At 41.4% G+C, this 25,460-nt stretch overlaps 1 protein-coding gene across 5 annotated transcripts in view; it reads right to left on the bottom strand.

Moving 5' to 3' along the window:
- The window catches only part of LOC145347785 (3',5'-cyclic-AMP phosphodiesterase 4B-like), a 308,064-nt gene that overhangs the window by 95,648 nt on the left and 186,956 nt on the right, over positions 1-25,460 (bottom strand). The window lies entirely within an intron of this gene.

Genomic DNA, 25,460 nt, shown 5'->3' on the forward strand with positions numbered 1-25,460 from the left:
TACATGGGTGACAAAAGGTCAGCATGCAGATGCTGCAAGTAATTAGGAAGACAAATATAATTTTGGCCTTTAATGAAAGGAGGATGAAATAGGAAATTGGGAAGTCTTGCAACAACTGCACAGGACATTGGTGTGATCACACCAAGACTACTATGCACAATTTTGATCTCCTTCCTTAAGGAAGGATATATTTGCATGGAAGTCATTCAGAGAAGATCAACTAGGCGGATTCCTTCAACAAAGAGATAGTCTGATGAAGAAAGGTTGAGCCTGTATTGATGGGTGTTTCGAAGAATGAGGTGGGTTTATTGAAATAAGGTTCAGAGAGGATGTTTCTCCTCGTGGAGGAACCTAGAAATAGGGAACTTGGTAGGGACCTCTCATTTAAGATGGAAATGGGGAGGAATTTCTTCTTTCAGAGGATTGTTGATCTTTGGAATTCTCTCACCAAGAGCAGTGGGGGCTGAGTTAGGCAGAATTTTTATCTACAAAGAGAGTGAACAGATATGGGGATAGATAAGAAGTCAGAGTTAAAACCATGATCAGAGCAATCATGAACTTATTGAGTGGTGGAGAAGGCTCAATGGGCCAAGTAGCTTACCTTGTTCCTATTTCTTATGATTTTATTATATTAACGGAGGAACTGAAATCCAGCTGTACAGACCAATTCAGTTTTGAAGGAAGTTAACTGGCTTCATGGTAAGGCAAAATGTAAGCCACTGGTTAGCTATGCTTCTCATTAAGAAGATGACAGTATAAACACCTCCATACATTCTGTCTCTCACGAAATGTCTTGTTTAGCACAGGTCCTGAAAGCTGCAAATTTTCAATCTTCTAAATCTTACTTCATTATTCATTCTCACAGCACAAGCATGCCCATACAAAAATGCCTGAATGCTAATTGATTCACTTAAAACAATTCTGTCTCTAACTAGGGCTTTCTCTCCGACCATCGTATTTACTGTCACTTTTCAGTAAGCTAAGATCCAAGATTACCTATTTAATAATTTCATTATTTAAATGAAAAAGTATTTAATAATGATGTTTAATTTGATGAAAGGTGGGACAATGTAAATTGAAACAGATTCTGCAGTGATTGAAGAATCTCATTGGAGGTAACAAGGGTACAAGATTGAGGACAAAACATTACAGAAGTTTAATTTTTGCATGAAAGATTGCATGAGAGACTGCATAACCCACTAGAAGTTAGTACTTGAAGCAAAGAACATGCAAACATTTAAAAGTATGTCACACTAGTGTTTTAAAAAAAGGGGAATAAAGGATGTGAGAACAGTTTGGGCACCTGGAATTAACAGTTGCAGAGGATAAACACCAATGTGGACTGCCTGACCAAGCAGTCTGTATCTACGTGCAATTTCTACATAATCCTATTCATGGTGCTGAATGGTCAGGAGACTAAACCTGAGAAAATTGACAATAGGAGTCCCTGAATGACAGAATGGGAATTCTGGCTGATTTCCTCCTTCCTTGCCAAGCGGCATTGAGTCTATTTGTATTGTCACAGCTGCTTTCCTAACTGAGATCAACTGTTATCAGCAGACTGGGTACTAAACTAGGTTTATACAAATTAGTTTATAAGGTATAGCAACACAACCCATCCATTGAAATGCTTCTTTTTTTTGGCACATGGACATAAGGAATCATTTAAAAGAAAGAAGTTGCATTTTTATAGTATTTTAACTCGAACTGCTGCAAAAAATGATTCATATGTAATTATTTACTTTGAAATCCAGTCACTTTCATTGTGTGAGTAAATGCAGCAGCTGTTTTACACAAAGTATGATTGATCCGTTTATCTGTTGGTGGAGTGCGCCGTAGGAAAAGTGCTGGGCAGAATATTGAGAGAATTCTTTGCTTTTTATTTAAATGTGCCAGATTTATGCTGCGGAGATCACAGAATGAGATCTTCCCTGCATCCCCTCCATCAGTAATGTAATCAGATTCATATCCCACAAGGGCTTGAACCTGAATGCCAACAATTTACAAGGATTTAAAATATTCCTAAACAACATAATGCCATAGCTTCTGGGGTCATCAGATATTTCCCCTACTAGCGGAGTCACTACTGCTCTCTAACAGTCGAAACGGCCAAGCTGGAAGCTCAGAGGACAGTGTAACCCCGGCTGGTCAGTGACATGGCAGAGGCCAGGGGCAGGGCGATAAGGGGAATTTACTAGTGAGGATGGTGGGGGATTGCCTGTGATGAATGATTGGGGAAGGGAAGTCTCACAACACCAGGTTAAAGTCCAACAGGTTTATTTGGTGGTAAGGGACAGGGGAATGGGTGGGGAGATTGCTGGCAAGGATGGATAGCGGCTGGTGTAGGATATTGCCGGTGAGGTTGGCTGTGGGGGTCTTCCTGATGTCTGTGGGGGGGGCAAGAGGGGGGTGGTCGTGGAGTTCTCTCAACTTTTAAAAGAGCATCCTAATCTTTGTGGAGCCAGGTTTGCAGGTGTCTTTAGACCCCACCCCTCAAGACTGTCAGCACAAAGGACACCCCCTGTTTTTTTGACATTGTTAGAAGATCTGGAAAGATCTGGGGGAAAACACACTAGTTTTCAGTCAGAACTTTGATATTTTGTCCTTTCAAAATTCCACCCAGAAATTATCACCAATACTGGCTTCAGCCCCATCACTTATTTGACTGCTGGTCATCAATCCCACAGTCCCTGATTGTGGCCCCTTGCCTTCTGAATACTCATTTTATTATGCTAGCCAGATAGTGGATCAGATGGGAACTGAAGGCCATTAATTGGGCTCGGCTGCTAAAAATCATCCGGCCTTCTATGTCCTGTAGTCGCTGTCTACCTTTGGGCTCATGTGCACTGTGCTTACCCAGCCCCCAGCCCCCAGACCGAGTCGCCATTTCCAGCCCCACTCTGACATCAGATACACAGTTTCAATCTAGATTATATGCTGAAGATCTAGAATGATGTATGAACCTATCATCATAAATTTTGTCTTTGCTTGGCTGAAGGATTGGTGCAATGTGAGATTTTCAAATCTGAACATGTTTGGGGTAACTTTTTTCATACAGCGTGGGAGGACTAAAAGCCTGAAAGGGCCTTAATGTAACCAAAAATAGCAAAAAGGAATATCTTTATATTGAATAATTTGGGTCCTCATAAATATGCATTTGAGATAAAGTGGATTTTTAAATTTAAAATTAATTTGATTTAGTTTCATTAAACGGGCATCATGAACACATGTCAGTAATACTGCAGCTTCTTTTTAAATACAGTTTGTGTGGAGTTCACTGTTCAGTGTTTTGGCAGGTTTTGCGGCTGGGAGGGCCTTATGTCCAATTAATGATTTCAATGACGTCAATAGCATAACTGAAATATTTACTTGGGTGCATGAAACCGGCTTTCAGTTTTGTGTGCTGAGGATAACCGACAAAAGATGAAATGGATTTTTTGATTGGGAACTGGATTCTGGTTATTCCAGATGAGCTTTGACAAATAACTAGCAAACTTGTTTCTCAAAATGTTTCTTTAAATCAGCACCTGAAAAACACCAATTGCTACTTCTATAGAACATGTATAGCTTCTGGGCTTGTCATAAAGTTTCCGCACTAGCGGAGTCACAATTGCTCTCTAGCCGTTGAAACGATCATGCTGGAAGCTCAGAGGACAGTGTAACCTCGGCTGGTCAGTGACATGGCATAGGCCAGGGGCAGGGCGATAAAGGGGAATTTACCAGTGAGGATGGTGGGGGTTTGCCTGCGATGAATGATTGGGGAAGGGAAGTTTGCTGGTGGTTATCTCAGGTTGATCTCAGTCGGCATAGCAGTCAGATGATTACAATTGGCCGCAGTACCCTGGGTTAGATAAGGAAAAAGAATTGGCTATTATCTATTACCCAATCATCTGTCTGAAAAATGTGACACCAATTTTGACTAAAGTTAAGTCTTTGGCAGGTGACTTTGGTGCCAATTCAAAATCCTCTTACTGCAGTGAAGAGGTTGGCAGCTTGGAACTTCCAGCCTCACTTAAATGCAGTGCCCAACTTCCAAACCATTCCCTTATTCTCAGGTGGGGAGAAAAACAGGTAGATCAATACAGTATCAGCCTAAATATTTCATTCTAGGGCCTGGGAGTGTATTTTTATTCCTTTTCAGACCTCTGCTGACCCTAATCCACTCTTATTGTGGATTGATCTACCAGGACCAAGTAATGGTTGCATACATTAAAAAGATTCTATCGTATTTGGGCAGGTGACCTTGCCATCTGCTCAAGTGAATAATTAAAATGTGAACCGGTCAGTTCTTAGTAGCCACAGGGCAGCTACATAGCTTGGGCAATTTAAGCTACCTGCCGTCACACTTCCCTCACAGTTCCATTATTCCCTGCCACTGTTGACTGGCAACTGATTAAAACCCTACGGAATTGGCCCACGGTTGGAAATTATTTGAACACAGGAGGTTGAAAAGTCTTTTCTGTTGCAAGGTTTTTGAAAATATTCAATACATTGGTAATGCTGGAAATGTTCAGCCACTGAGTGGAAAAAAAAGGCACCAATTTTAAGAAAATGTTTCAACTGAAACGTTAAGCTATTTTTCACTTTCAGATGTTCCAGATGATCCTTATATTCGTTTCTAGCAATTCTTTTGGTTTTATTGAAGATTTTCAGAATTTGTTCTTTTTCTTTTTATATCAAAATTTTGAACAATATAATGGTTGATTGCTGAAGTAGCCACGTTTTTTGAAAGTACACATACTCCAGTTTGAAATTGATTGTGAAATAAAACATTTGGCATCAAAATTGCTCATCTTCTTTTGGAGTAAGTTAAAATTCAACCCATAAATCTTTATCCCACACAAGGCAGATGAACGTCAATAATTGCATAAAGACTACTTGAAAGTAGGATTTTTCAAACTCCAGTTCAATTGATTCACTGTGGTTCTTAACCTCTTTCCTCATATAACAAATATTTATTTTTCTTCTACATTTTCATTTTGTTAGAAGCTAGGAACATGGGCTCAGGCAATACGTAGATGATTGTTCGTAAATCCACATCTGTGGTTGGGGAAAGAACTCATTGTGCAAAAGGACAGTAGGTTATGACACAAACGCAGGCCACTCGGCCTGGTAGAAAATTACAAACATCAAAAAATATTAATTCCAGATCATTCATAGATGTTAAAATAATCTGGTCAATTTTTGTAATGGCATAATTAGCAAATGCACAGTCCACTGGCCATACAGCTAAGGGAGATCCCAGGTTTTCCTCCCAGTTCTGTTATGAGTGAACTGATTTTATTCATAATGGCACAGTATGAGGCCATTCCATCCTGCAGTTCACTCCCAACAGTCCCATTCTCCCACTCAATCTGTTTATCAATGCATGTTTATTTCCCTCAAGTACCCATTCAATTTCCTTTTGAAATCAATGATTGTCTCTTCTTCCATCACTCTCCTAGGCAGCGTGTTCTAGGTCATTACTACTCTTTGCATGAAATGTCCTTCCTCACATCTCCCCCACCTCACTGCTGTATCTCTAGCCCAAAATCTTCTATAACCCAGTCTTATGGCATGGCTTAGGGAACAATCTTTTTTATGGCTACCTTTCTAAACCTGTCGTAATCTTGCACACCTTTTTCAGGCCTTCCTTCAACCCCCTTTGCTCCAAGGAGAACAACATCTCTAAACTAACCTTGTAATTAAAATCCAACATTCCTGGAAATATTCTAGGAATCTCCGCCATATCTTCTCAAGTTGGGATGTTGGAAATGAAAGAAAGACAAACTTACATTTTGCTGGAAAACTCAAGAAGTGAGTTTACATCCAATGAAGAATAGTTATTGCTGAAGAGAAACATATTGCTGAGACTTTGGGTTGTACTCATCAGGACAAAGGCAAAAAAGCAACAAATGTGCTGATTGGATGGCAAATCAATTCTAATTGGCCGGGATGTTGCCATGAAGAAAGCAACAAGGAGTTGTAGGCTCCCCAACTTCCAGGTAATTCAAAAACCTGGAAAATCCAAATAATTTCAGACCTGAGAAGTGCCTGGTTTACTTAAATTACTCTGGACAGATAAAGTATCTCAAAAATCTGAGCAGCAAACTATTTCATGCTGCTGCAATGGAGTGTCAGCATGAGTGCTATTTTCCATTGATAGGACTTGGCCATCAGTTCAAAAGACTGGGTATGTAAGGTCTAAGTCTCAACAATCGAATCAAACAATACATTTTTCTGGCTGTTGGTAATAGGCAGAGTACAGATGTACTCAATCAACCCATGCTTACAAAACCCAAAACAAATTGTCTACTTTTTGATATGATTCTATGTTGGGCAGCATTTGCTAAACAATCCTGAGTGTGCTAATGGCTACACTGTCAATCAATTTAAGGTAATCAGTCGAGCTTATAACATGAATCATTTATGTTTGCTAGAAACAACATACAGGGCCCAAATTCTATAAGCAAAAGGAACATGTTCAAGTCTTGTGCCTTTTTTGAATTACCCAGGAGCAGAGGAGCCTTCAGTTACCCATTTCTTTTTCCATTTACTTATAAAGAAGAGACTTCCTTACCCAAAGAGTGGTGCAGATCTGGAACTTGCAACCACAGTGAGTGGGTGAAGTATGAGGGTGGCATAATAGTTAGCACTGCTGCCTCGCAGCACCATGGATCCAGGTTTGATTCCCGGCTTGGGTCACTGTGTGTGGAATTTGCACATTTTTCCTGTGTCTGCGTGGGTTTCCTCCACGTGCTTTGGTTTCCTCCCACAATCCAAAGTTGAGAGGCTAGGTGCATTGGCCATACTAAATTCTCCCTCAGTGTACCCGAACAGGCACCGAATGTGGCAACTAGGGAATTTTCACAGTAACTTCATTATAATGAGAATGTAAGCCTACTTGTGACTAATAAACAAACTTTAGTACAGATGCAATTACATAAAAACTTGGCGCAGGAGTAGGCTATTTTGCCCCTCGAAACTGCTCCATCATTCAATAAGATCATGGCTGATCATTTCATGGACTCAGCTCCACTTACCTGCCCACTCACCATAACCCTTAATTCCTTTACTGTTCAAAAATGTATCTATCCTTGCCTTAAAAACATTCAGTGAGGTAGCCTCAACTGCTTCACTGGGTAAGGAATTCCACAGATTCACAACCCTTTGGGTGAAGAAGTTGCTCCTCAACTCGGTCCTAAATCTGCGCCCCCTTATTTTGAGGCCATGCCCCCTAGTTCTAGTTTCACCTTCTAGTGGAAACAACCTCTCTGCTTCTATCTTATCTATTCCCTTAAAAATCTTACATGTTTCTACAAGATCATCCCTCATTCTTCTGAATTCCAATGAGCATAGTCCCAGTCTACTCAGTCTTTCCTCATAAGCCAATCTTCTCAACTCTGGAATCAACTTAGTGAATCTTCTCTGCATCCCCTCCAGTGTCGGTATATCCTTTCTCAAGTAAGGGGACAAAAACTGTTCATAGTACTCCAGATGTGGCCTCACCATCACCTTACACAATTGCAACATAACCTCCCTATTTTTAAACTCCATTCCTCCAGCAATGAAGAACAAAATTCCATTTGCTTTCTTAATTATCTACAGCACCTGCAAACCAACTTTTTGTGATTCGTGCACAAGGACACCCAGATCCCTCTACACAGTAGCATACTGCAATTTTTTTTTGCAATTAATTAAGTCAATTTTGCCATTATTCCTACCAAAATGGATGACCTCACATTTACCAACATTGTACTCCATCTGCCAGACCTTTGCTTACTCATTTAGACTATCTCTATCTCTTCGCAGACTTTCAGTGTTCTCTGCATGCTTTAATTAAAGGGAAACTAGACAAGCATATTAGCAAGAGGGGAATTGATGATTATGGTGCAGATTAAGAGGATGCTGGAGTGGAGCATAAACACCAGCATGTACTTGCTGGGCCGAATGGCCAGTTTCTAGGTCATACGTTGTCATATATTACTTGTAATGGCTCTAGTTGTTTCCTAAACATCCTTTAGCTAGGAAAAATAGTTAAGTTTTCCATTCCAGACTGTTGCTCAAATGACTTCTGCTGGAAAATATGTGAAAATGTATGTGTATGTCAGTTGAGTAGAAGATCAGATAGGCTTTAATGCCCTTTGTTGTCATACAACCTGCACATATTCTGTGTTTAGGCTTGTTAATGAAAATGGCATTTGGCCAAGGTGCCAGAGGGTGGCTGGCACCTGTGGAACCACCGTACTGCACCATAATTCAGCAACCTCAAGACTATGAGGGATGAGGACAGACGGGGAGGGGGGTTAGGAGCAGACTAAAAATAGCATATGTCCACTAGGATAAGTGCAATGGTTAAATGCTGGCAGAAACAAAATATGCAGGGAATGTTGGGTGGATAAAGCAAGATAAGGAAATTGACATTGGTTAGCAGATAATAAAATTCTTGGCATTGTAATCACACTGTTGTCAAGCACCACTGAACTGATTTTTATGTGACTAGAATATTCCAATGCAAGTTGGGAATGAACAGTTTACATACACTGGGAAGGATTTTATGGCACCTACAAGAGCGGAGACAGAGAAACATGGAGAGTAGGTGACTGAATTAGGATGGCAGGTTAATGTGCAATGATTAAGTCACTGGTGTTGATTGTGGTGCATCAGGCCTCACACTATTCTGTTGTGGGTTCCCACTATTAATACATTTGCAAGTCATGAATACTTATTGGCGTAAAACATTCTTAAATTAAAAACTCAGTGCATGAGAATCTTATGGCACCCAGTTCACATTCGTTTGAAGGTACATAAGAACATAAGAAATAGGAGCAGGAGTAGGCCATCTAACCCCTCGAGCCTGCCCCGCCATTCAATAATATCATGGCTGATCTGAAGTGGCTCAGTTCCACTTTCCGCCTTCTCCCCACAACCCTTAATTCCCTTGCCTACCAAAAACCTATCTACCCGTGTCTTAAATATATTTAGCGAGGTAGCCTCCACCACTTCAACGGGCAGAGAATTCCAGAGATTCACCACCCTTTGAGTGAAGAAGTTCCTCCTCAACTCTGATCTAAACTGCTCCCCCCTTATCTTGAGGCTGTGCCCTCTAGTCCTGCTGTCCTTTCTGAGCGGGAAGAATCTCTCTACCTCCACCCTAAGCATCCTCTTCATTATCTTATACGTCTCTATAAGATCCCCCCTCATCCTTCTAAACTCCGACGAGTACAGACCCAGTCTCTTCATAGTCCAATCCCCTCAACTCCGGTATCAGCCTAGTGAGCCTCCTCTGCACTCCCTCCAAGGCCAAAATATCCTTGCGCAAGTGCGGCAACCAAAACTGCACACAGTACTCCAGCTGCGGCCTCACCAGTGCCCTGTACAGTTGCAGCAAGACCTCCCTACTTTTATATTTTATCCCCCTCGCTATAAAGGCCAGCATCCCATTCGCCTTCCTGATCACCTGTTGCACCTGTAGACTGGGTTTTTGCAACTCATGCACAAGGACCCCCAGGTCCCTCTGCACCGTAGCATGCTGCAGCTTTTTGCCCTTTAAATAGTAATCCCTCCCACTATTATTCCTGCCAAAGTGGATAACCTCACACTTGCTAACATTGTACTCCATCTGTCAGGTCCTCGCCCACTCGCTTAGCCTATCTAGATCCCTCTGCAGACTTTCCACACCCTCCACACAATTTGCTTTTTCACTCATCTTCGTGTCATCAGCAAATTTCGTCTCCCTACACTCAACCCCCTCCTCCAGATCATCTATGTAAATGGTAAATAGCTGAGGCCCCAGCACCGATCCCTGTGGCACTCAACTAGTTACCAACCGCCAATCAGAATAGCACCCATTGATACCAACTCTCTGCCTCCTATTAGACAACCAATCCTCTATCCACGCTAATACCTTACCCCCAACTCCATGCCCCCTAACCTTCTGAAGCAACCTTTTGTGCAGCACCTTATCTAACGCCTTCTGAAAATCGAGAAACACCACATCCACCGGTTCCCCTCTGTCTACCGCACTAGAATTCCAATAAATTTGTCAAACACGACTTCCCCTTAATGAATCCGTGCTGCGTCTGCTCTATCAAACAATTCTTCTCAAGGTGCCTCGCTATTTCTTCTTTGATGACGGATTCAAGCATTTTTCCAATAACAGACGTTAAACTAACCGGCCTATAATTCCCTGCCTTTTGCCTGCTACCTTTTTTAAACAGCGGCGTAACATTAGCCATTTTCCAATCTTCCGGCACTTCCCCGGAATCCAGCGAAGTTTGGTAAATAATCACTAAGGCGTCTACTATCACCTCTGCCATTTCCTTCAGAACCCTGGGATGCATTCCATCCGGTCCTGGGGACTTGTCCACCATCAGTCCCGCTATTCGATCAAGCACTACCTCTTTAGTGACAGTAATCGCATTCAGGCCCTCAACTCCTACCATCCTTCTATCTTTAATATCCGGCAAACTATTCGCGTCCTCCTCTGTGAAGACCGAGGCAAAAAAACTTATTTAAGACCTCAGCCATTTCCTCATCTCCCACCACTAAATCCCCCCTCTCATCCTCTAAGGGTCCAACATTCACTCTAGCCAGCCTCCTCCTCTTTATACATTTATAAAAACTCTTACTGTCCTTTTTTATATTTAGTGCTAGTTTAGCTTCATAGTCTATCCTTCCTTTCTTTATCAACTTCTTAGTCATTCTTTGTTGATTTTTAAACCTCTCCCAATCTTCTACTCACCCACTGCTTTTAGCCACTCTAAACGCATCCGCTTTTAATTTAATACTCTCCTTTATTTCCTTCGACAACCATGGCTGATTATCCCTTCTCCTACGTTCCTTCTTTACCATCGGAATAAATTTCTGCTGAGCACCGAAAAAGATCTCCTTAAAGATCATCCACTGCTCCTCAGCAGTCCTACTGACCAATCTGCGTCCCCAATCTACATTCGCCAATTCCTCTCTCATCCTATCGTACTCCCCTCTGTTCAACCAGAGGACACAGGTTCGGGACCCTACTTTCTCATCCTCCACCTGCATAAAAAACTCAACCACACAATGATCGCTCGTCCCAAGAGGATCCCTCACAACAAGATCCCTAATTCTACCTGCTTTGTGCTGTAGTATCTTAGGTCAGTGATTTTCCTCGTTGAATTCTGCAGCACATGGGAGGGGAGCAGGAGAATGGCAGCTTGCATGGAGACTTGGGACCAGCAGGGATGAGTCAGTATTGATGGGGAGAGGGATGTTCAACGGGATGGAAAAGTGGAAGAGGGATCCAAGGGAAGACAGAGGATGAGATCGGTGGCACGACAGAGTGGAAGAGCCTGGTGTCCTGGATGTGATGAAAACAGTCTGTCAAGCAAGAAAATGAGGGGCCTAAAGATAGTGTCAATATTTTCTACAATTGGGTCCATCTCAAGGTGTTGGCTGGCAGATTTCTAACAAGGCTTTGAGTTCACCCACAGCATTTCAATTATTCCCACTGATGATCTAGGACAATCTCCTTTACAACACATAGAAGGAAGGGCCAACTGAGCCTGCAAGTTTAACCATGTCCCAAAAGTACAACACTGGACACTAATATGAACATTCAAATAAAGAGTGAATGCAGAAACATATCACTGTTTCTTCCACAATAATGAAATGCTCCTAACTCCCCTGTAATCATGAGATGTGCCAATACATTTAGCTCTCTGACTAAGCATGGATGGCACAGTGGTTTGCAATGCTGCCTCCCATTGCCAAGGACCCAGGTTTGAATCCTGGCTTAGGCACTGTGCAGAGTCTGCATGTTCTCCCCACGTCTGTGTGGGTTTCTTCCAAGAGCCCCTGTTTCCTCCCACAGTCTGAAAGATATGCTGGTTAGGTGCATTGGCCATGCTAAATTCTCCCTCTGTGTACCCGTTCAGACACCAGAATTTGGCGACTAGGGTACTTTCACAGTAACTTCATTGCAGTGTTAATGTAAGCCTACTTGTGAAATTGATGTTAATCTCAAGAAATAACAGTGATGCATACATGAATAAAGTGAAATCAATGTAATACAAAATATTTATAAGTGAAACTTAAATTTGAAAATCACCAATGCCACCTTTGTGCTTTGAATCTGTCTTGTATAACTGGCAATGGAATTGGGCAGCAAAGTTGTGGCCATGTTGAAGGACCTCCCTGTTTGTCCAGGAGGCTCCTTTATGCTCGACCCATACCTGTTGCATTGTCTGGCAGATTTCACCACTAAAAGCACTGCCATGTCATTGTACGTGTCTCCCAAATATGCTGCTGGCACTTTAAATTTTAATTGTAATTGTCTGGATACCAGAAAAAGCTAGCGTGTGGAAGAGGCACCCACTTCCCGTTCCACTGTCAGTAATTGCACGTCACGATAAATTTCTGCTCACTGAATCAAAGGTGTGCTGAATCTGCCTGTATTGTGACCTGAAGTGGACAACTGCATTATGCCTGATTATTGCTCCTATTTGACTACTTATCTCATAAAAGTCAGGATCCCTGTTTAAAAACCCTTGGTGGAAATTCAACCCTAAAATATCGTTGATCCTTGATAGTGTGCAAACTAGCTCAACAAAGCACAGATCTTTGGGTGCCAGCAGCACGATATTCAATTAAGTAGTGGGATTTTGAGGTCAGAGTGCAGGATTTGCTTCCATTTCTTTCTTTTGCTAACACTGCTCTGCCTCAACATTAAGGTGTTTGAACTCAAAGCATGATGCAGCTTGATGGAGAAGTTGTTGCCATTTTGAATGGTTGGTAGCTAGCTCCTTCCAGTGCTTGATAACCATGTTTCCATCCTTGAAGGAGAGTTTGAGTGTCTTTAAAGCACTTTTTTTTCTCTTCTCCTCAAATGCTGGCCATTTGAGAAAACAGAAGCTAGTGTGGGAGATGCTTTCTGGTCATCTGGACATGGTGTCTAGACCATCATAGTTATAGAGATAGAAAATAGGAGCAGGAGAAGATAATTTGAACATATTTAAGAAGGAAACAGATTGCTAGGCTTTGCCTTCTGTGGTTGAGAATTGCACAAGTTCATCACCATCTGAGTGAAGAGGTTTCTTCTCGTTTCAGTCTTAAATAGTCTATCCTGTATCTTGAGATTGTGACCCTTTGTTCTAGAACCCCCCACCAGAGGAAACACCATCAATGCATTTAGTCTTTTGAGTCTTTGATTTTAATTTTACAAGAGTTTTGCCTAAGTGCTTGTGGAGCTGGCTTCAAGAAGGACTCTGCTGTTTGACGGTCTTCCCTTTGAATCCATAGGCTGTGGGAGAGGTATCGTTAGTAGAATTTCTCTAGCATTATTATGTGTCGCTAGTAGAGTGCAGGGCCAAAACTTTCTAGCCATTTATGCCAGCATTATCGTTGGTCCTGCCTACAGCACACTCCTGTTGCGGGTTATACCACAGCGCGAGGTGCATTCAATGGCAAACCCCATTGATAACACTGGGACCAGAAGATCCTGCTGCTGCCCAATGACAGGTTCTCTTCCGCCACTGCAAAACACGCAGTGGGTTGCGTGGTAATTCTTGCTCATAGGGTTGGGTGGCAGGGTGGCGGGGGGATAAGGAGTCAGTAACGTTGTGGGGGCCAGGTGGAGGCATATTCCGGCCTGGCAGGGATGTGGCAGGGGAGCCGCGTATCATTATTTTTCTGTGCATGCACAGTTGGTGGTGCCCATCGAAGCTAAGCCCCGCCCACAGGCTTGTGCAGTATGATTCAGAATTGCTGATATTTTTGCAGGCAGACGGTGTATGGGGGCACTTCTGAACAGGTCTAAAAGTCGGATCTGAAACACTCCCAGTTTCAAGACTGCCCAGCACTTAGAATCAAAATGGTAAGATAGGGCCCATAGGCTCAGTTCAGTATAGGAGTGTGGTGATGACAATGCTATGCACATTAGGACTTTCATTGATTTGTGGAGATCTTTGTTGTCAAACAAACGTTAGATTGTAGAAGGCTGAGCTGAACAGCTGATCTGGTGTTGGATTTCCTCGTTAATGGTGGCCTTTTGAGAGAGATGGTTGTCAAGGTGTGCAGAGTCTCTCCTGCCCCCCCCTTGATGCTCTGCCCCTCTCCCTTGATGCTCTGCTCCCCCCCCCGACTCTAGATGCTCTGCCCACCCCACCCTCCTCCGCCATGTATATGGAAGGTGGAATATTTCACTGACCAGGTATGGGTTGATACACAAATTTTGTTTCGGTATCATTCAAGGGCAGGTTGGGTGTAGTCACTGCTCTAATGTACAAAACAAGCAGCCAGTTAGGTCATAACAAGGTGTACAAACAGCAATGTGATTATGGCCACAAGTCCACACACTTAAGTTACAACCTTCATGGCAAGAGTGATACCGTTGAACCATGGATGATACTGATTCCTCTACAATCTTATGCTGATCTTAGTATTAACTGGAAAATGTAGTACCTATCAATACAAAATAGCTGCTGGCAGCTGCTTTAAATAACTTTAAAGGCACACTAAGATATCTGAAAGCCTAATTTCTAGAGGTAACAATTAAAATTGACGTGTATGTGAAGTGATAGAAAATAATGTGTAATTGCATTACTTCTACATTGGTACCATATCGTCTATGAACTACTAGAACCACATGCCACACACAAAAGGGGTGGACATTTAGAATTAAACAGCCGTATCTCTTTCCTCCTTGTGACTGGTACATGCAAAATGGGCATGTCACAAAATGAGCCCCACTTTCATAAACAACCTGTACTTTTGAAAATCATCGACAAGCTTGCCAAGACGAGATGTTTGAATTAATTCCCAACTATTTTGGTAGGTTTGGGATTTTCAATTATTCAGGTCCATTTTGGGGACATAATTGCACTGGGAATCCACATCTCACAATTCTGGTGAAATTGCCAAAGAAATAGCATGACCAAACTTTTACACTGTTTCCTTCAACCTCCTGTGAAAGTAGCCTGGTTCTGGCACAAAGTTGTGTGTGATTTTTCATGCAAGGGCCTGGATAATTCCCAAAAAAATCACGAGTGGTTTATTGTGGAAAAAGTTCCCAATTGCCTAATAAAATCTGTATATTTTAGCTTCTCAAGCAAAATAGTAAATGGGGCTAATTCCCTGAAACTGGCAAGGACTAGTAGCAACTGCAGGCAGCAAGAGTTACAGATTGGGGGAACTATAGATTTAAATGAATAATCTTGGCCCAAATCTTCCAGTCCCACTTGCCATGGGAATCACCTTGGGCGGTATGGCGAATGTCTAATTTCTAGAGGTAACAATTAAAATTAACGTACATGCGAAGTGATAGAAAATAATGTGTAATTGCATCACTTCTACATTGGTGCCATATCATCTATGAACTACTAGAGCCACATGCCACACACAAAAGGGGTGACACACACAAGCAAAAGACCTGTTGACTTCAGGTAGAAAAATTCTGTTCCTCGTCTCCGAGCACTAACTCTCACTGAGAGTACTTAATCAAGAAATCAGGCCTAATAATATCTCTCCTATTTTAAAGGCCGAACATTCAACCATACTTGGGTAAAGTTTTGCAGGCTTTGCACGGTCAGCAGATGTAAGAATTTTGTGAACAATGCAGGAGCACACCAGCAATTTAGGGTATCAGAATATGTATCCTTCTGTCACTGTTTGTATAATCATGACACTGTTTCATACTGTGTGCCAGTTTCATGAACAGAATGGCTTTATTTTCAGTTCTATTAATATCACACAAACTAAGTAAAAATAAATTGCAAGTGCCTGACTTGACAAAGAAAAATTTGAGGCAGAGACTGGTTAGGGTCATACTTATTTTGCTCAAGCACATGAATGCCTGCGCTGGTGAGTGTGTGCATTTTGGCCAATTAAAATAATGGACTTTGTTTAGTTCATATAGACTAAATTTGCTAAATTTACAGTCACAAATGGGATTTTTTTCCCTTTCTTACCATCTTGATTTAATTCCCAGTTGTGACTAATAGTGAGGCATAAATCCGTACATCCAGTCCACATTTATAAAATCGAAAGGATAAGTTTATTTTATTTAGAACTGTGGGCGGTAAATGTTAGCAGTGAATAAATTTGCATCGTAGCAATTAACACATTTCACATGCCAAACTACATGCTAATGACGCACAGGCTCACTGGAGTCTCTATTACTGCCAACAAGATCTGTATAGCTATATGAGATTCACAATGTATGTATATTTAAGCACAGAGCAATCTGCGGGCTATAATATATTCTGCTGCGTATAATAACACGAGTTAAAAAGAGTACTTTTTTTTGTACAACTCCATAATAGGACAGTAAAACTATCTGGAATGAAGTAAAGACGTCCCTGAAATGCAGAGTAATTGCACAGAAAACAAAGCAATATCTAATATGAAACACAAAGTCAGCTTCGAAAGAACAGATTGAAGTCCCGGAAGACCCCCAAAATTATTCCATGACTTGAACTTCCTATTAAGGGCATGAATAGCAATTTTGAAGGGAACATACCAGTGGCCCTTCAAGTAATAATCTAGATCGTCCACCTCCTCTTGAACCAGGCATCCAAGATGTACCCATTATAACGTGGTCAGCCATCAGTAGTATAACCCTGACTGATGCAATGGGATTTTCGGGACTGCTAAATGTATCATTATGATATTATCTTACAAATCCTTATTCAAAATAAAGAGTTGACTGCCAAATATGATTCAATGTTATCTGCAAACTTGAGTATTGAAGGTTTGCTACCAGGCTCAGAGAATGAAGGAAACTAGGTCATCCTGGCTTCACATGACCAAACAGACCCTTTTGCTTCCACATTCTAGCTCATTTTAAGAATTGTCACTTTGCTAGCAGGGTATGAGGGGTTAGGGAGTTGGTTAGCTCAGTTAGCTGGATGGCTGGTCCATGATGCAGAATTACACCAACAGCGTGGGTTCAGTTCCCGTACCAGCTCAGGTTATTCATGAAGGCCCCGCCTTCTCCATCTTGCCTCTTGCCTGAGGTATGGTGAACCTCCAGTTAAAATCATCACCAGTCAGTGAAGCCTATGATTATCTGGGACTATGGGGTCTTTGCCATTTTATGAGAGATTGTATATTGATGATAAACTTAGCACTTTTCATTTACTTTAATTAAGCATCAATCATTTGTGACAGTACTGCAATCTAGTCTAAGAATATATTAATTCATACATCAATTTGTGATACGTAAGTTAAACTAATACAGAGAGAAGGTTTTTTGGTGAATAGAGACAAAAAACTAATCAAACATATCACCAGCTTAAAAAGAGGATACTAAGAAACATGGGCAGGATACTATTTGAAATTGAAGTTAATTCACCGGTGAGTTCAGAAAGTATAAAACACAATGTGAAAGGTCTTTATAACTTCTGGATATAGCAAAACACACAATCAAGGAAACAGTGGAACCTGTGAGGAGCACAAAAGGAATGTTACAATAAGCTTCCTAAGTGATTTTTTTGAGCTGATGTGCTCAATTTTCTAGTGAATGTTGATGAGATTTTAAGAAAAATAGACATGACTGATGAATTATGAATTGGTTAAAGGAAGCAGTCAAAGCACAATCATCTGGATTGTTTTCATCTTAAGGTACCTCAGGGAGCAGCAAATTAAATTAGTTATTCAAACAGACATCTTTATGGTGCAATCTTGCTCCACATTCAAGTAAGTTACTTATCTTCATTGTTTCAGACCTTTCATAGGACTGATTTCCTTAGTCCATGATGGCACTGCCTGCTTTAGGACAAATTATTTTTGAAGTGGGACTTCAAATTGCTGTTAGGAGCCTTAGTGCACTTTTAAAGGAGCCTTATTGCACCTTAAAAATAACTTAACACCTTTGGGAGTGAATATGGAGTGCCTCTTATTGGTCTTTGCTCAATATGGTGGCTGGAAATGTGAATGCACTTTCTGCACATCACCTTTGGGCCTTGTTGGTCATGTAGTGTCTGAACAATGCCTGGTACGTAGCTCAATTTTTAAGTCCGTCTCCAGTTTCAGGCAATTGGACTTAGCTAAATTCATCCAAAATTGTTTGAAAGTTTTTACATCTGCCTTAAGTATTCCAGCTATTTTTCAGACTTTAGCAAATATTCCCATTGCTATTTGTTTTTATTTTCCAATTCTTTTTTCCTACCAAAGGCAAGATATCAATTCTGCAACCCTATGTTTGCAGGGAATGTGAACTAATGGAAAATGGGTGCTGCCATCTTGTAACCCTATTTCCATGCAGACTCTGAATGTGGATACTTTTCTGCGGCAACAGGGTTGTGGAGTGAACATTGTTAACTCCTGCTGAGAGTGAAGTTTCAGGGGTGTTGCCAGTCCTCTTTCCTCATTTAAGTGTCTCCTTTTTAACGCCCAAATGTAGGTTGGCAGCCTTGTCAGGTTAGCTGACCATAAAAAAAATCACGGTTGAGTTTAATCCTGTGACCACATGCTTTTATTTTTCTGCAGGGGTTATTATAGGACTAGAAGTTTTAGACAGGTTCCATTCTTCCTGCCTGCAGCACCAAGTCCTAAGAACTGTCAAATGTTCACTTGATGTTCAGGCTGATTTAGCACAAACTAAGGATTTCTTCTCTACATGATTTACTACAACCACCATGGGGCCCATTTAATCTGTAGCCTTTGGTTAACTCTACTACAAAATTTTTCTGTGTGCTACAGAAGACAGTAGTTTCAAGAGGGTCCAGTGGCAGCTGGATAATGTTCTGAAAGCACCTTTACATGTGCATTTGACAGCAGGTGGAGGGGTTAAAACTGGACAAATTGGCAATGCAATGGGCTGACTTCTGCGTTTGACTGCAACCTGTTAGGTTGTATGCAAGCATCCATCTCAGGGAAGGTGGTTGTCAATTTCAATGTTTTATTTGCTTAATTACAAAATATTAACATAGCTTTTGTAATTTAACTGTGGACCTATGAGTTTTGAGGCCTCCTGAACTCCTCAGGAAAGCAAAGCACAATAGCAATTGAGGGGGTTGAAGATACAAGAGGGAAACATGCCAATGAGTACTAGAACTTCATAGCTGCTTTCCTATCTGCTTGTGTTAAATACTTTCTTCACAGTATTTGTGCTGAGATGTTACTTTAACCACAATGAAAATCTTCTTGACAGCTTTGGAGATTCGTGCACACTCAATCTCCATTTTGGAGCCTGGAATGGAGAGAACAAACAATACAGCACAGGAACAGGCCCTTCGGACCTCCAAGCCTATGCTGCTCATGAGCCCAACTAGACCATTCGTTTGTATCCCTCTATTCCCAGTCTGTTCATGTGGCTATCTAGATAAGTCTTAAACGATCCCAGCGTGTCCACCTCAACCACCTTGCTTGGCAGTGCATTTCAGGCCCCCGCCACCCTCTGTGTAAAATATACCCCCGACATCTGTGTTGAACCTTGCCCCCCTCACCTTGAATTTATGACCCCTTGTGTTCATCACCTCCGACCTGGGAAAAAGCTTCCCACTGTTCACCCTATCTATGCCCTTCATAACTTTATACACCTCTATTAGGTCACCCCTCATCGTCCTCCTTTCCAGGGAGAACAACCCCAGTTTACCCAATCTCTCCTCATAGCTAAGACCCTCCATACCAGGCAACATCCTGGTAAACCTTTTCTGTACTCTCTCCAAAGCCTCCATGTCCTTCTGGTAGTGTGGCAACCAGAACTGGACGCAGTATTCCAAATGTGGCCTAACCAACATTCTATATAGCTGCAACATCATATACCAACTTATATGCTCCATGCCCTGTCCAATAAAGACAAGCATGCCATTTGCCTTCTTTACCATCCTCTCCACCTGTGCTGCCACCTTTAAGGATCTGTGGACTTGCACATCCAGATCCCTGTGTGTGTCTATACTCCTGATGGTTCTGCCATTTATTGTATAGCTCCCCCCTACATTAGATCTACCGAAATGCATCACTTCACATTTATCTGGATTAAATTCCATCTGCCATTTCTCCGCCCAATTTTCCAGCCTATCTATACCCTGTAGTATTCTCTGACAATGTTCATCACTATCTGCAACTCCAGCAATCTTTGTGTCATCCACAAACTTACTGATCACACCCGCTACATCTTTTTCCAAACCATTTATATATATCACCAACAACAGAGGTCCCAGTACAGAGCCCTGTGGAACACCACTAGTCACAGACCTCCAACTGGAAAAAAAATACCCCTCCACTGCTACCCTCTGCCTTCTTTGGCCAAGCCAGTTCTCCACCCATCTAGCTAGATCACCTTTTATCCCATGAGATTTAACCTTTTGCACCAGCATGCCATGAGGGACCTTGTCAAACACTACTAAAATCCATACAGACTACATCCACAGCCCTTCCCTCGTCAATCATTTTTGTCACCGCCTCAGAAAACTCAACCAAATTTGTGAGGCGTGACCTCCCTCATATAAAACCATGCTATCTATCGCTAATGAGCTTATATAGTTCTAAATGTGCATATATCCTTACTCTAATAATCTCCTCCAACAATTTCCCTACCACGGACGTCAAGCTCACTGGCCTATAATTACCCGAGTTATCCTTGCTACCCTTCTTAAATATCAGGACTACATTTGCTATCCTCCAATCATCTGGGACCTCACCTGTGTCTAGTGACGAGACAAAGATTTCTGTTAGAGGCCCAGCAATTTCATCTCTTGTCTCCCTGAGCAATCTAGGATAGATACCATCAGGCCCTGGGAGTTTGTCTGTCTTAATGTTTCCTAAAAAACCTAACACTTCCTTCCTTGTAATTGAGATTTTTTCTAACGGGTCAACACATCCCTCTGAGACAGTACCAGTCAACATGTCCCTCTCCTTTGTGAATACTGATACAAAGTATTCATTGAGGATCTCACCTACTTCCTTGGGTCCTAAGCATAATTCCCCTCCTTTGTCCTGAGAGGTCTGCTTTTTTCCCTGACAACCCTCTTGTTCCTAACGTATGTATAAAATGCCTTAGGATTCTCCTTAATCCTGTCTGCCAAGGACATTTTGTGACCCCTTTTTGCCCTTCTAACTCCCTGTTTGAGTTCTTTTCTACTTTCTCTGTATTCCTCCAGTGCTCCATTTGTTTTTAGCTGCGTGGACCTTACGTATGCCTCTTTTTCCTTTTTGATTAGACCCACAATTTCACTGGTTATCCACGGCTCTCGAATCCTGCCTTTCCTATCCTTCCTTTTTATAGGTATGTACCTGTCCTGCAGCCCTGTCAACTGCTCCCACATGCCAGATGTGGATTTACCCTCAAACAGCCTCTCCCATCAACAGCCACCAAATCCTGCCTAATCCGGCTGTAGTTAGCCTTCCCCCAATTCAGCACCTTACCCATAGGACAACATTCATCTTTTTCCATTACGATCCTAAAGTTTACAGAATTGTGGTCACTATTTGCCATGTGTTCCCCTGCTGAAACTTTGATGATCTGACCAGGCTCATCCCCCAGTACTAGGTCCAGTATAGCCCCCTCTCTAGTTGGACTATCAACATATTGTTCCAAAGAATATTCCTGTATACATTTTATAAATTCCTCCCCGTCCAGACCCCCAGCCCTAAGCGATTTCTAGTCCAAACAAGAAAAATTAAAGTCTCCCACTGCAACAACCCTATTTTTTCTGCATCTGTCCAGAATCTCCTTACATATCCGTTCCTCAACTTCCCGTGGGCTGTTGGAAGGTCTGTAGTATACCCCCAGCATACTGACTGCGCCCTTCCTGTTTCTGAGCTCCACCCACAATGACTCGTTACATGACCCTTCTAAATTGTCCACCCGAATAACACAGATGCTGCTTATGCTATTTTACTTTGGATCTTTGATGAAAACCAGCAGCAACAGCATACTGCACACAGACTGGGCACTTATCCTTTCTCTTTCCACGTTTTCTGGTGGGTATGATTTCTTGCATGCTTTTCTGCCAATCCCTTTTTTCCTCTAGTTCCAGTTTCTATTCCATCAATGTGTAAGATCAGATCAAAGCTCTGCACTCCTACCACACACAATTGTGAACGATGGAGGAAAATTAAATAACTAGAGGAAGGGAGGAGGAGGCTCCATTTGTCAATGAAAGCAGGATTCTGATCACGAGTGCAAAAAACACATTGAAGTTTTTGAAACTGTTGTTAACCAGTAATGTTGAACAGGTTATCCATCTTGGTTTCTTCTTGAGAACCTTATCATCACAGACACCAGGTTTCAGCCAATTCAATTCACATTCACAAGAATTCACTAAAATGGCAAAGGCAATGGTTGCTGACAACATCTAGGCTGTAAGTACTGAAGGACTTGTTCCGCAAAACTAGCTGCTCTAGTACAACTACTAGTACTTGTCTAACAAAGTAGTTGAGTTTCCACAGAAGCCGGCTGGAATTCATATCTCACTGCCGCTGCCAATAAGAACAAAGAACCTGGTGCCCAGCTAAATCTCCGTTCATTGCAGCAGGACTGGAGAATTCCAGCTGCGGGCGAGATCAGAGAATCTGGTCCACAGTCATTGAGAACACGCATGTGACAATAAGGCATCCATAGAAGGATGGAGTATACATCAATTGCAAGAGCTTCCACTCCATCAGTCAGGGTAACTCCTGTCCACTATAAGCACAACCTTTTTCAATCCAGCCAATTTCTACTCCATCAGCCTATTCTCACTCTACATCAATGTAGTGTTATCAAGTAACACTCCACAATAACCTATTCATCAATATGGTTTGTGAAGATCACTTATTTCCAGATCTCATTACAACCTTTGTCAAAATATGGATAAAACAACTGAAGTTCAGACATGAGGCCAGGTGATAATCGAATAGAGTCATAAAGTCAAGGACAAAGTCAAGGAGTCCTTGAAACACTGACATCAAGGAGAATCAGGATGAAAGCTCATACTGAACACTCAAGCAGAGAAATGCGGCTGTGGGTTTGGATGCCAATCAGAGCATTGCTGCAGGATGGCAATATTTCCTTTAAATTTTATTTATTCATGGAATGTAGATATTGCTGGCAAGGCCAGTATTTATTGCCTACTTCAAATTGCTGTTGAGAAGGTGGTGGTGAGTTGATCTTAGACCACCATAATTTGTGTGGTGTAGATACACCCATAGGTCTTAGGTAGGAAATTCCAGGGCTTTGATTAGTGGCAATGAAGGAATGGTAAAATATTTTCAAGTGCCTGCCACCCTTAATCTTCTAGGCAGTTGTTGTTACAGATTTGGAAGGTACTGTTGAAGAAGTCTTAGTGAATTGTTGAAGTGCACCTTGTAGATGTTACACACTGTCAGGAAGAGAACAGACAGAAAGGGAAAGATGCACTTGCAAAAAAATTTAGTGTGAGGAGCAATGTGCTGGAGCAGGCTTCAGAAGTCAGAGTGAGGGAGTTGGGATGTTATGGGCATCAAAATGTAATAACGTGTACCATTGTACTCAACTTTCCTGCCTTGCTTTGATCATTAAACTGCCTTGTGTATTAAATCCACGAGTCTGGCACCAAACCTCTGCTGCTGGCCTCTGTCAAAGACAACCTTCAGTCATGCCTTCTTTGACTTGCAGGGTCTTGTATTTTCATGTCCAAAGAAGCTTTACTAAAACAATGTACAACCTTTTAACTTCTGGATTCCATTCTGACAATTTCTTTGGTTTTGGTCCCAACTTCAGATCCATCAAATTGTATGTTTATTGTATCCCTTAAATGCTGACTTAAATTGACTCTTGCAGATCATCGTCATATCCACTGCTGAAAATTGGTCGAGAAACCTTGAAATAATAAAAAGTGATGTAGTGGCTGCATTAAAAAGCCACTGAATGACACATTGCACTTAGTTCTAGGCTTCTAGCATGTGACTAGACCCCACTCCACGTGTTAGGAAAACAAAGGTACTTTTAAGGGATTTATATTTTTATTTGTAAACATTGGAAATAAGGCATAGTATAAAGTGAGTTTAATTTAACATTTCTGCTGGAAGGGTAAAACCTATAGTTAGATTCATGCTGGACAATGGTGTTTGTATGTATGAAGGTTGGTTTCAATTCCAACTATAATACTATTGTCCTTAGAGACAGCTATGTTGTGAAGAGTAAATTATCCAGCAATGGTTGTTTAGCAACCAGGGCCTTGTAAGGTACGGAAACTTTTAAGTTTTAGTTTAGCTAAATTTGATTGCGGTTGGAGATAGGTAGTGAGAGAGAATGCAGCCCTCAGTTCTGCGAGAAGTAACTGGTTTTAGAAGGCTGAAGAGAGAGAGCATCTCTTTCAGCCTTGCTAGAAGAAAAGACATACTGTAGAGTAATGGTTAAGAAAACAGTTGGTCAAAACTTAAAGTCCAGATAGTTAAGGAGACTAAAGAAATGAAGAGATGTTTCGAAGTAGTACAGTGTTAACAGAACAGAAAAAATTGGAAACCACCATACATTACCATTCAGTAAAGTCACAGGGAGGTGAAAAGGCATTGGATTATAAGGGGCTGCTGTAGTACTAAGATTTGTCTCCTTTACTCCATTCTTATCTCAACAAATACGCACAGATTTTGACATTAACACAGATTACTTAGTACGTCTTAAACTATAGTAGTCTTAATAATACAAAGGCCCATTGAGACATATTTGCAATAATTGTAGAAATCAGTGGCTGGACCTTGGAATTTCTGTAAAAGCCTTCAAGACAATGGAAACCTGAAGGGCGAGGTTTAAAACCTGAAATGGAACCTTGATGGGAGCAGCAGATTTAAAGTATAATTTAAAAGAAGATTTGAAAGTGTGGCTTTTTGAAAGAGGAATTTGAAATCACTCTCATGTAGATGCCAGAGTTCAGTGAGAAAGTGAGCACACGGTATAAGAGTTATCTGCGGGGATTCTGAGAAAACTACAGTCACTGCAGAGTGTATGTATTTAGCCACAGCCAATCTGTGTGCTTAAAATGGATGTTGTATTAATGACAACACAGTAGTCTAAGATGTACTAAGTTACCTGTGTTAATCTCAAAATCCGTGCATATTTATTGAGATAAGGATGGAGTAAAGGAGTACTGTATAATAATCCAACTTTTCATATTTAATTTTTTTTCTTGTTAAAACTAATTAGTGATGCTGTGACTCTGTTCCTCTACGTTTTATAAAGTTATGGTCTTTTGAGCCTAAGGTTCCTTTCTGGAATTTTCCTGTCCAATTATATCAACTGAGATGGCAACAAAAATGAGAGCTTGTCCAGGGTTTCAATACATGGGGGAAGGATCATTGGATGTTGATTATAGTAATTTGAAAACTTGGAAAGTAATTTGCTGGATGCTGAATATTAAAACCTGGTCTAGGATTTGTTGTGAAATGGTGGGGTCCAAACACATGCAAACCCTCACCATCCCAAGCAAATTGGTATCTTAATCTCCACCCAATGAATCAGTGTCTCTATGTCTGGGGGAAATACATGTATCATTTTTAATTTTGTCAACATCATCTCGGGCCATAATTTTCTCAGACTAGCA

Source organism: Carcharhinus amblyrhynchos, chromosome 9, assembly GCF_965287045.1.
Source record: "Carcharhinus amblyrhynchos chromosome 9, sCarAmb.v2.hapA, whole genome shotgun sequence".
Lineage (NCBI taxonomy): Eukaryota > Metazoa > Chordata > Chondrichthyes > Carcharhiniformes > Carcharhinidae > Carcharhinus > Carcharhinus amblyrhynchos.